General features: G+C 38.2%; 1 pseudogene; it reads right to left on the minus strand.

The window, feature by feature from the left end:
- Window positions 1-1,975: 1,975 nt before the first annotated feature.
- Window positions 1,976-11,468, minus strand: LOC122096389 (annotated as a pseudogene).
- Between the last annotated feature and the right edge of the window lie 661 nt (window positions 11,469-12,129).

Below are 12,129 nucleotides of genomic sequence, written 5' to 3' on the forward strand. Positions count from 1 at the left end.
CAACTTAAAGATTCCATTTAGCATTTTCTTGTACTGCAGGTTTAGTGGTAATAAACTTCCTCTGCTTTTGCTTATATGGAGTATCTTCACTTTTTTTGAAGGCAAGTTTTTCGGGATATAATATTCTTGGCTACCAATTTTTTCCTTAAATCCTTTCTCGCCTGAAAGGTTACTACTAATAATCTGTGTGTCTCCATTGTACATAATGACTTTCTGTTCCTTCTTTTGAAATACTTTGTATGTGATACTTGGCAATTTGGACATAATATCATCTTGCTCCAGTTTTTCTGGGATTCCTGGATCTGGAGGCCCATTTTTTTCTTATATTTGGAATGTTTGCCCATAATTTTATCAAATAGACTTTATTCTCCTTTCTTTCGCCTTTTACCCATAGTATGAATAGTAATCTACTTAATGGTGTTTTCAAAGTCCCTTATTCTTCATTCTTTTTCACGTATTTCTTTTTTGATCCTTTGAATGATAATTTTATTCAAATGTCTTATCTTTACATTTGATGGTACCTTCTGATTTATTAAGGATGCTATTGAAGTCCTGTAGTTATTTTTTTTGCTTAAGTATTATATTCTTTAGCTCAGAATTTTGTGGTTTCTAAATACAATTTTATTATTTTATTGATAGACTCCTTTTTGTTCATACATCATTTTTCTGAGCTCATTATCTTTTTGTTGGTCAATTTGTCAGATAATTCACATATCTTTTTTAGCATCAGGTCTTGGAGATTTGTTCTGTTGAGTTCTTTGGCCCACATTTCCTTATTTCTTCATATTTTTATAAAATGTGTTTGAACAAATGACCATTTCTCCAAATCCTTACTGACATTATACAGGGAAAATATTTCACCAGTAGGTCTGTTAGAGATTTGAGGAACGTTTCCGACCTTTATTTTCAACAACTTTTCTCTGGATTTGTGTGTATAAAATTCCCAATTAAAAGAATTTACTATGGTCTTTTTTTTTTCTATTTTATAATTTCATTCTCCCTCTAGTGTTTATGTGTCGTACTGCATGTTCTTTGACGGCATAGACTGCTCATCTGCTTTAGTTCTTAGTGTTCCTCAGACTTTTAGAGTGTGCTGGTTTTCATCAGTGCCTTGAATCTGGTAAAATAAAAACAATTCTGTTAAATTACTTAAATGGTAAAATGTTAGACATTAACTCCACTCTTCTCCCCTTACCCTCAGGCTGTATTCAGTGCTTACCTGCGCCACTATATTTACTGTGGAGCAGTGGCAAGTTACCAGCCATCTTTTATTCTCAGCTTCCCTCAGGCATGCAGAATATGTTGGGTTCTTTCAGCATCTAAGACTGGCAAAAACGTATCCCTTGAACAGCTCCTTGAAACAATAGTGTATTGAACAGGTACTCCAACATCTTCCCTCCTTGAAAGAGTATCTGAAAGTTGGGAGTTTTTACCCTTTTGTTGCATGAGAGTAATAGAGTGAATCTAGACTTTTGCCCTTATTAGTGGTCCCCAGACTGGCAGCCCTTTCTATCTGTGCATATTCAGTCGAGATATGTCAGTACCTCCTGTGTCCTCCACCACAAATAACCACATATTGGACATGTATTTTAGTTTTCTTTTTTCCTCTTCAGGAAGAAGCCTAGAATTGAGCATTTTCTTCTGATTGCACTTTGCTGAACCAGGCAGAGAAACCATGGCCAGTAAGTAACAGAAATTTTCCTCCTGGTTTTAATATTGATTCATGCTTGCCTGCAATGTAGGCCTCTTATTAGCTGGTTTCGGGATTCCTCTTGGAGTATGTTAGTCTGTGTACTATTGTTGAATTAGCATCTCCTTTCAAGAAAAAGAAGGTCTGAGGCCTTGTGTTCAGCTATTTTATTCACATGACTAGTCTCCATTTTATTGTTTTCTGTTTGTGCCAGCCTACAAACACTGAGCCAGCATTGGGTTGGCTTGCTAAGCTATCACTGCTGTCCCTGTGGGCTACTGTTGTCTAGTTTGTGGATGAAAAGTTAGGATGAAGTGGTTTTGAAGTTCCTTCTGTGAGTGGATCAGCATACTGGCTGTCATCCTGGTCGTAGAATAGAACTTGGGTATTCCATGGTACTAAGGTGTCTGCCCCAGGTACTAAGAGGGAATAATCCAATCAAAGTACAATGAAAAGCATATAAGAATTACCAAGGTTTAGATTATTTGTGTAAAATTTTCTGGCTGCTGAATGAAATTAACATTCATAAAGTCTTTTAAAGTTACTACTGAATATTGTAACCTCTCTTTAAAAATTTTCTTTGACAGTGATTATCAAAAAGAGAAAAAGATGAATTGACATTTGAAATTAGGATACAGGAGTTCCCCCTGGGGAGTTTTTTTTGTTGTTGTTGTTGGTCGTGGGGCTTGAACTCTGGGCCTGGGCGCTGTCCCTCAGCTCTTCAGCTCAAGGCGAGCGCTCTACCACTTGAGCTACAGCGCCACTTCCAGTTTTCTGGTGGTTTATTGGATTTAGGAGTCTCACGGTCTCTCCTGCCCGGGCTGGCTTTGAACCGCGATCCTCAGATCTCAGCCTCCTGAGTAGCTAGGATTACAGGCGTGAGCCACCAGCGCCCGGCCCTGGGGAGCTTTTAAACTACAGGCTGCTTTTCCACCATGACTGTAGTGATGATCTTTCCCTAGTGCTAGGAGTGATGAGTAGTCTGTAGCACTCCTCTAGATTTTAGAACATTTTCAACTTTTGGTTAATTATTTGTCCTGACAGGAGATTCCCCATTTCACAAAGCAGATTCAGAATGACCTATTCATTCCTTCAAATGTTGTAATTTCTAGCCGTGTGTGTGTGTGTGTGTGTGTGTGTGTGTGTGTGTATGTGTGTGTGCGCGCGCGCTTATACATGCTGCTCCTGGGGCTTGAACTGAGCCTGTACTCTGACCCTGAGATTATTTGCTTTAGTGCTCTACCACTTGAGACATACCTCTGCTTTTGGCTTTCTGATGGTTAATTGGAAACAAGAGTCTCATGGACTTTCCTGCTTGGACTGGCTTCAAATTATGAAACCACTCAGCTTCCTGAGTAGCTAGGATTACAGGTATGAGCCACCAATGTCCAGTTGAATCTTAGTCTTACTCTTCCTGATACAAGCTAAGTATGATCCCTTTTTCCCTGATATTCCTTCAGTTACTTAAAGACTTATTTTTATTACCTCCTGAAATGACTCCTCCTTTCACCACATTATAATGTGGTGGCTAAATTATATGCTCCAGATTCAGATAGCTTAGGTTTCAATCTGGCCTAGTAGTTTACTGTCATATGTGATTCTGAGTTCATCACTTAATTTATGCCTTAATTCTTCTGGAAAATAGAAGTTAACATATAATATCACAAAATTGTTAAAAGGATTGAATGAGCTGACATGTGCAATGTATCTAGAACAGTGACTGGGATGATTATAATATATAATAGTTATTTATTATAGAACAACATTTTCTATTCTTTTATCATCTTGTTTTTCTCTGCATAGACCAGTTTTTCATTGTATTTTTTTTCAATTGGATATAAAGTTTAATAGTTCCACTGTGATCTGAGTAGGTCTTGTGTCTCATTCTGAAACATTTACTTTTTTTGATAATAGGGTAGGTATTTTTGTTGGATTTGGGATTTGAATTCAGATCCTCATAGTCTTGTTTGGCTTGCTTGCTCTTGGCTGGTTGTCTACCCTGTGGACAATACTTTATGCTGGTTAATTGGATATGGAATCTCATGGAATTTTCTGCTGAGCTAACTTTGAACTGCCATACTCCAGGTCTCTGCTTCCTAAGTAGCTAGGATTACGAGTGTGAACTTCTGAAGACCATGATTATATCAACTAATCTTGTTTTCAAATGAAGTACTATCGTACTTTCAGCTTGAAATAGGTGATTTTTTTTTTTTTGGACAAGGTCTTGTTATGTATTTTATTTAGGCTGGCCTAGAAATTACTATGTAGTCCAGGCTGCCTTCAAATTTGTGATCCTCCTGCCTCTGGCTCCTGATTGCTAGGATTACAGGCATGTGCCACCAGCCTGGCTGGAATAGTTGAGTTTTTTTAATCAAGCTGCAGACGTTTATGTTTTGTGGGAGGCTGAATAATAGCTCCACAATTTATCCAGTGTTAATTTCTGAAATTTGTAAGTATTGTTTATATAGGAAAAGCGACTTTATTGATGCTATTAAGGATTTTGAGAAAGTAAGATTATTCTAAATTAACTTGATTGGCCCTAGTAACATCATAAGTGAGGGAGATGAAGGAGAGTGGTCACTTAAGGGCATTATGCTTGCTAGCCATATGCTCAACTACATAAGTCACATTTCCAGCCTTGAAATTGATGTTTTAACTTCTGACTTCTATAACAGTAAGAGAAGAAAATAGTCTGTTTTAAGCTACTAAGTCTGTGGTAACTTATTTCAGCAGCTAAAAGAAACTAATATATATCTACCAGGTTTCATCTTGTTTCTTTTAACCCATATTAGGGCCTTTCAAAATTGTCAAGGAAAAGATAAAACTAGAGTAGATTGGGGGACACAAAAAGGGTAGTTGAGAGTCCACTGGAAATCAAACTTCAGGTATGTCATAGCTGAACCTTCGAATTGGACTGCAGACACACTGATTTTGGGTGTGGGTTAACCTTTGAAATGGTGTTCATCTGTGCCAACCTTCTGTAATAACAGACCTCTTCCCACAAACTACCCAGAACTTAAGATCATGCCCAATCTCTTTCCTATAAAGAGTTTAACTTTTGCCAACCTCAGTCATGATTCCTGACTAACAAATGATGTAAATTACCAACACCCTTGAGATTTACAATTTATGAATATAGCTTCCATTTTGTAAAACCTCAAAGCACACTTTCAACATTGCTTAAATCTGTGTCCCCAGATTGCAATCCTAGTTAGCTCTTGACTGGGACAACTTTATTCTATGTCAATAAAATTTTTTTAAGTTAAAGCTTTTGAATTTTTAGATGTTGAGTACCAATATCTAAAAATGTACTGGGTATAATACAAAGTAATGTTAAAGTTCCCCTTTTGATGATACTTTATATAATAATAATAATAATTAATTATTTTGGTGCTGGTCCTGGGGCTTAGGCTCTAGGCCTCAGCACTATCCCTAAGGTTTTGTTTTGTTCAAGGCTACTGCTCTAGCACTTGAGCCACAGATCCAATTCTGGCTTTTTTTTTGGTAGCTAGTTGGAGATAAACCTCACAGACTTTCCTGCTCCTGCTGGCTTCAAACTGTGATTCTCAGATATCAGTCTCCTGAGTAGCTAGGATTATAGACATGATCCACTGGTACCCAGCCAAATAAATATTACTAATTCCAAATTTAAGGTGGTAAACAGGTTCCAAATATGTGAATTCTCTAAGATTATACAATAAATGTCTGTGATATCACTAAATATAGTATGAATTGTTTAAAGACATGGGTGGGGCTGAGGGAGGAGCTGTATAGTCTGAGAAATGTGTCAGTCAATTTCATCATGGACTGAGCATCAAACAAACCTACATATTATAGGTCAATGCAATCAAGACATGAGAAACAGTATGTATGAGGCTGATGCCAGTATATTATAACATCTTGTTTTACAGTTAAGAAAATGTATGAGTACACTCTAAAATATCAATATAGTAAACACATTGATCACTAACATAGTTCTTGAATTTTTTCAACTATTATGTCCTGTATGTGCTATATTCTTATATAATTGGTGTCACCAGTTGATGGATGAGGGGGTTTCCTCAGCTCCCAAGTCCTCACACAAAACTATAGGTCCTTGGGATCCATGCAAGAAAAGAATTTGAAAATGTTTTGCCCAAAAGGAGTGTCTCACAAGGTGGAAGTTTTAGTAGTTGTTTTAGTATATCAGGATAAAGTTGGAAGTGGGAGTAAAGGACCCAATGATGTTTTATACTTTCTGGGTTGGGAGAATAGTCATATTGTCCACCAAATCCTAATCCAATGATTTTTAGTGGACCAGGCAGATGGAGATATGAGATAGGCCCACCTCAAAACCCAGGGACAATAAGTAATTTTTAGGATTTTCCTTTTGCAGACATGCCTTTTATTTCTATCTCTGCATGAATTGTAAATAATCTATAGATTTGCAATATCTCAAAAGAAAAGGCAAATGTAAATAGTCCCTCTTACTCATCCATTCTTGTAAGTTAATGTTTAAAAGTAAGTGTGGAGGGAAGGAGAGCTAATTACTTTGATTTTCCAGTTTTTTCTGATATTCTAATGTCTGATCTGGCCCTTTTAATACTTATTAATTTTCATTTCCAGGTCTATTCATCTATTTGTCTCAATCATCAGCACAGCAGATTTATATCAGGATCATCCTGTAAGATATATTATGCTAAGACTCTTATGACAACTGTATCACTAGATGGCAAGAATTTTATGGGACTAATATTGTATATGAAACTTGTCAATGACTATAATATCAGTATGTGTCACATGACTCCATAGGTTTGTAGTGGGGAAAGATGTAGAAATGGGGATATATGGATACGTTGTCTTATTAATTTTATTGTGAACTAAAAACCATGCTGAAAATGAAGTTTATTAAAGAATTAAAACCATAGAAAGACAAAAGAAAAGAGGTTTGTCTAGCTGTAAAGCCTGTGGAGAAACAGTATTTAAATTTCTGGCCTGTATGATTCTGGAACCCATTGTTCTTTCTGATATACCAGTTGTTCTGAGACTGTGGCCCAAATAGCCTTAGCAATCCTTGAGACACTTCTGGGTGGGGGGTTGGGGTGGCCTATGAGCTCAAAACTATTATGTAAAACAATGCTTGCTAAAGTATTATTTTGGTGCTTTATTTACTATGCTGATTTTCCCACTAAGAAGAAAGCAACTTTATCATAGCACAAATGAAGACAATGATAACCAATTCTACCAGTAATTATTTTATTCTTCACAATGAAGAAGTCAATTTAACTTAGAATATCATTGGAGAAAAATTATAACTTTCTTAAATCTTGGCCTCAAGTACTTGTCCCCTAATATTCTTTGGGACAAAATGGAAAGTACATGTGAAATACTTTTGCTACACATGAAGGACTATGACAATCACTTTGCTGCATGTTTGAATTAGGAGTAAATTTGTCCTTTCTCTCATAGACCATTTTTATCATATGGAAATTTGCATTATTTCAGAAAAGCTAGATTTTTTATCCTTATCTATCATAAAATATTTCAGTTTCTTCATAACCATGTTTGTTCTGTTTTTCTTAGTTTATCATTCTTCTTAGAGGAAAATGAAACAAGATGAAACTTGAGTGGTTCTTCTCTGATAATGATCCTAATGCTTCAGTGTTTTTTGCTCTGATCATGTAGTAAAACATTTCATATTGTTATTAACATTTTGTAACTTTGGGCTTAGCCTTCCTAATAGAAGTCCTAAAGCTACTGTATTGTGATTTTTGTGGCATCATCCTTTGTCAAATTCCCTCTTGTCCATATTTCACATATCTTTTAAAATTGACTTCATTAAAGAGCGAGCATCTTAAGAGCTTCTGATGGGTCATCATAAGACTTGACTCATATTTTGACAGATTGTTTTTGTTTTTATCAGTATCCTTTAAAATACCTTGTTAACATTTTGTTTTGGAGAAATTTTTATATTCCTTAAGCTAAATTTTGAAACTTGTTTTTATTTTGATAAGTACCTAGTATGCCTGAAGTAATGATTTTAGACTCTTAAACTAAGACCCATAGTAAGAAATACATTTTATGGTCATGGCCTAGTACATATACACTCACAACTGAAACAAAAGATTCACAAAACAATGCTTATTGTTTCATTCAAACTGCAATGAAGAGACAAAAATAAGAAAATTTGAATGAGGAAATGGTAGTATATTGAACTATAAAAGGTAGGATAGTAAACTATGAAAAATAGTATAATGAAATATAAAATATATTTAATAAATATATAAGTAAACACTATGGATGGTACCAAGTGTACACAAATGTATGAACTGAAGTATGGTAGACTCAGGGGAGAACTCAAACAGTATAATTCCTTAGAAAGGCTAACTCACAGTCCAACAAAATAAACCCCAGGAAATGGGTGATCAAAAGGTAGGGTGAGGTCAAGAGAGGGGGTGCTAGAAGGATAAAGAGAGGACAAGGGGAGATGGCAGTCACAAAATTCAATGTATATTCTACAAAATTGAGAAAGTTGAGAGAAGGAGTGGGGTTGGGAGGGATGGGAGAGAATGGTAAAAGGGATGACATTGATCAAGATGCATTGTATTCATAAACTGCTTTATTGAATGGCAACTCCTTTGTACAACTACTTAAAGATAATAAAAATATGTTAAAAAGAAAATGGGGTACTAGATAATTAGCTATTAAGGAATGAAGAGAACTCTAAAGAACATAGGATAATCATCATAGAAAGCAACTACTTAGAACTTAAAACGGAGCACCCAGCAAAGAACAAATCTTTGATCTTCTGGACTAAGGTCCAGATATTTTTGGAAAAGGCACATAGTTATCTGTTTGTGTAGAAATTAGCTGAGATACCATACTGAAGTAACTCCTAAGCAATCTAGGAAGCTTTTCCTCAATACCAGGGGAAGTTATTCATAAGGAAATGCCCTATCTTGATACCTAATTTTATCATCATTTCTAGGCCATATAGCTCAGCAGCCAAACATTCAGCCACATGCTGAAGGAACCAGTCTTGATATCTAGCAGCACTCAGGTGGAGGAATCATAGTATATGTATAGTATTGTATAGTATACTATAGCATAGTATAGTATATAGTATATAGTATAATTAGTGTACAGATTGGTGCTATATGTGTATATGTGGGTTGCTAGGCAGGTGCTCTACCACTTGAGCCAATGCCCCCAGCCTATTTACTTTAGAAGCTTCCCTTTGTGTATTAGGATCTGCTGCTGGCTTCAAGAAATTCTCAAACTGGTCAGGTTTCCATTTGCCTAATGGGCTTCCCAGTCTGTAACCCCAAGGGCAGCAAGGGCCTAGGTGTGGGCCCTAACTGTGTTGGGTAGTAAGGAGACCAAACAGCACTGAGTTTTGAACTGGGGGAAGAGAAATGAGGGTCTGTCTGCTGGTATCTCTAAGATGCAGTAAATGATCCTGTGAATGAAAGGAGGCTGGGGAATCACATGGTTCTCAGGATCTGTGCTTAGTGCTCTTAGACTCGTGGTTAGCAAAAACTGCAGTGAGCAAGCAGTTCCTGCAGGCTGATCTCAGTGCTTTTAGCCACTTCTCAGAAATTTCCTCAGAAAATTCCCTCAGAAGGAGGGAAACTGGGGAAATTGTGTGGTTCTCATGACTTGTGCTCAGGGCTCTCAGTGCTACCTGGTAGCAAATACAAGCAACCAGAAGGCAGCTCTCAGAGGCTGAGTACTCCACCAACCAAAGGCACAGTGCTTTATTTCTATAATGATTTTTAGGTAATGGGACTTGCCTCTTGCCAGAGAGCACGTGGCTACCAGCCATCACATCCTTCATTGCCTAAGCTCCCTGATACTTAAACTTCTCAGTTGGAAATGTTTTAGGATATTGGACTGTCATGTAGGAATAAGGATAGCAACTTGGCAAGGCAAAGTTTACTTTGGCAGAAGGGCATGCTACTGATGGGAAGCCAAGTAAGTAAGTACACTGGGCAGGCAGTCTACCCAGGTTTTATCTCAAATGCGTTACTGACCTTTGTTCTGATTGGTCAGAAGTTAGGCTCACAATCTTGTGTAGTTGGCTAATTTGAAAGGGTTAAAAGTTTTATTTGAAAAAGTTTTATTGGGCTAGGAAGTTGGCTCAGTGATAGAGTGCTTGCCTCTCATGCATGAGGCCCTGAGTTCGATTCCTCAGCACCACATAAGCAGAAAAGTGAAGCTGTGGCTCAAGTGGTAGAGCCTAGCCTTGAGCTGAAGAGCTGAGGGACAGCATGCAGGCCCAGATTTCAGCCCCCACGACTGCCAAAAAAAGTTTTATTAAAGAATTGCTTTGTTAAATGGCAATTCCTTTGTATAACTACTTAAAGATAATTTTAAAAATGGGAAAAAGTTTATCTAAGCAATCAACCAAAACCAGGACACCTGGCCAATTTGGCAGAAAAAAACAATTTTTGCTCAGCTGGATCCCTATCATTTGAGCCATGGCTCCAGGCCCTGGAAAAACAATTCTTATAAGAGGATATGACTTAACAAAAATAGCTCCTTGTAAAGATAAGAACTACCCTTAAAATGGCAGTACTTATGACAAGAAACCACTTTGACAGAAAAGATTCTAACTCCTACACTAAATCAGATCCCTTCCCTCTCCATGGCCACTCCATGTGGCTGTTGCTCACCAAGACAGTGTGGTAGATTTTCCTAGTACTCCCTAAGTCATGACTGCTCCTTGCTTTGAAGTTTCTAGGATTATAGATGAGAGCTACCAGTGCCCAGCTTATTCCATCTTCTTATAGCAGACTGGAATCTCGTAGCAATAAGCCATCTTTTCTTCCATCTTTTCTGAAAATTTGAAGTCTATCCAATTAGGAAACTCTCCCCATGGTTAATGTCTCTTAGGCCTTATGCCTTTTTTTTTTTCATTAGGACACTTGAGTTTATTAGGAAAACAGGCCAAAATACAACTCATAGAATTACAGCCTTCTCTAGGCAAGACCATGATGCAAGCTCCTTTTTGAGAAAGGAGGGATAGTTCTCAGCAAAAGGAAGAATCACCATCCTTCTTAACTCCCCAGGAACATTCTAGAGAAGAGGTAGACTGCCAGAGGCTAAAGAGTAGGCAGTGATGAGGTAGACCCTCTGGTAGATTAGTAATGCCTACATGGATGTCACCATGATCTTGGCTTTTCTAGTCTTGGAAGAATGGTTTGGACTTGGAGGGCTGTGTGAAAAGGCTTTTTAGAGTGTGACAAGTCTCAGGCTGGTCCTAGGAATCCTGCATCAGTGGTACAGGGCCTACCTCCCTCTGCACTAGAGCGCAGCCGCGGCTCCTTCTCCTCATACTAACGTGCTTCACTGAACTCCAGGAAGAAGGCCGAGATCTCTCTGCTGGCTGAAACTGCAGAGTCTGAGCCGTGGGTGGTGTTGCGGGTATCGATGAGACCAAAACTCCCACGGATAGAATCTGGGGCAATATAGCGTGCTCGAAACACTCTGGTGGGTCCCATCAGTGTTCTCCAGAGCTGGATAGCATGTTTGTGGGCGAGGACGTAGGCTCGGATTGGCCCACTGGCCAGCTGCTTATAGAAAAAACTGCCCTTCATGTTCTTGGTAAAACCTCTGGCAATCTTCCCTTTTCCATAGTAGTTCTTTCATTCGTACAATAAGGAACTTGTTGTTCAGAATCTGCAGTTGAACAGCCTCCAGAATCAGTGGATAAGCAACTACATCAGGTTTGAGCAAGGCCAAGGTGAGCTGGAGAGTCCTGGGGCTTCGCAAGATGGTGTTCATGTCACTTCCTGATTTTTCCCTCCATGCCAGGCGGCGCCAGGCCATCTGCCTTGTGCCTTTTTTATGTGCTCTGGTACTGGCCCTTGAAGTCAAGGCCTCTGGCTTTTGCTCGGCTTTCTTGCTCATAGCCAGCACTCTATCAGTTGAACCCTATCTCTAGTTCAGCAATTTCTGATTAATTTGAGATGAGGTTTGACAGACTTTCTGCCCAGGCTGTTTTGAACCTTGATCCTCAGATCTCAGCATCCTGAGTAGCTAAGTTTACAGGCATGAACCATCAGCACCTAGCTTAGTCCTTGTGCCTTTAAAGTGCATAGAAGCAAACATTCTCAAGGTTGCCTCTGTTTAATGAAAATAATTTGTTACTATTCTAGACTTATCAGTGAAAAACCTTTAATATATTTTTTATTGTAAACATACTGTACAAAGGGGTTACAGTTATATGAGTAAGGTAATGAGTACATTTCCTATTGAGCATTGTTACCTCCTCCTTTGTTTTTCCCCTTACCATTCCTTCCCTCCCCACCTCCCCAACTCCTCCCTCCCCCAACCTGAAGCTGTAAAGGTTGTTTCAACATAGTGTCTTATACATCTCATTATTACAATGGGTCAAACTGTATCCTTATTTCAGCATTGTGTCATTTCCCTTCCCCTCCCCTAATTAGAAAAATGTA

This window comes from Dipodomys spectabilis, unplaced genomic scaffold (assembly GCF_019054845.1).
Source record: "Dipodomys spectabilis isolate Male_0828 unplaced genomic scaffold, ASM1905484v1 ptg000370l, whole genome shotgun sequence".
NCBI lineage: Eukaryota > Metazoa > Chordata > Mammalia > Rodentia > Heteromyidae > Dipodomys > Dipodomys spectabilis.